Genomic DNA, 1242 nt, shown 5'->3' with positions numbered 1-1242 from the left:
GTGTATCCGCTGGAGTGAGCCTTACAAGAGCCGAAGTGGAGAAAATGTTGCTGGATCAAAGAACCCTCGTCGAAATTCGCCTTCACGCCGTGAAGCTTGAAATCATGCAACACGTGACCCATGAATTTGTGAAACTCAGGGAGTTCAACTCTACCCTCATCCCCCCATCTGGATCTAGCACTACTGCACCTGCAGGGGAGGCGGAGATCGAGCCCAGATTTTTAGGTAATTTACCACATGCAATATGTACTATATTTCAGTTATAACACTATATGTGATAGCTGTTCGCTGATATTTTGTTGCACATGGGATCTTTGACTTAGATGGAAATGGAGGCGACACCAACCTTGACCTGGAATGTGCGAAACCGCAAGATATGTGTGTTATTTGAAGTTAATTAATTTTCATGTTATCTTAGTTGTTGCTACTGAAAAATATTTAACTCGTTCATGTCTTTGCAACTGTTGTTTTCTAGTACACGAAAGAGGCCTCGACCCGTTGCTGAACGATCATGACGAAGATACACTGATTGAAATGCAAGAGGGGAACGGTATGTGCAATAAGTAATGCGTAATTATTTCTTTCGTTCTTAAGACTCACCTCATTCCCAAGTACGTATATTGGAAATAGTGAACTACACGCTGTTACTAATACCACATATGTTGTTTTGAAGTAGTAGGCAGAGGCAGCATGCACTCCGAACCTGGACTAAACGATGACAATGACGAAGTATATTCTAATGGTTCAGGGAACCGTGAAGGCAAACATGTTGCGTCTGCGAATGATAAGTACATTTTTGGTGGAAAACTTAGATTTCACTAGCTACAATATGTGCTGGAAATGGATGGTTAAGTGCTAATTATTCATGGAATTATGATGTAGGTGGTGCGATGACATGCCCGGGGATGCAGGCATACCTGTGCTGAGCAATGACCCACCGACCACAAAGAGGCGGAGGTCGGAACGCGTGTGCCGTTCTGCGGCATATACTATGACTCCATACACCAGGAAGAGGCCAAAAAGATTGAAGACATAAGGATTCTTTCGAAGCATGAACATATTTTTTGTTAGGTAAGTCTGATCCATTGTGTTGTAGTCACGTTAGTTGGTTATGGAAGTGGTTGTCATGTGTTTATGTTATCCCGGATAGCATGTCGAAAAGTATATGAATTTTTGGTTTTGCCCACTTATGCTAATCAAAATGTACGTCATACTGTACAACATGCGTAATGATTCGTTAAC

Source organism: Olea europaea, unplaced genomic scaffold, assembly GCF_002742605.1.
Source record: "Olea europaea var. sylvestris unplaced genomic scaffold, O_europaea_v1 scaffold1170, whole genome shotgun sequence".
NCBI classification, from domain to species: Eukaryota; Viridiplantae; Streptophyta; class Magnoliopsida; order Lamiales; family Oleaceae; genus Olea; species Olea europaea.
The sequence above is the reverse complement of the archived record's forward strand: the minus strand, read 5'-3'. Positions refer to the sequence as shown.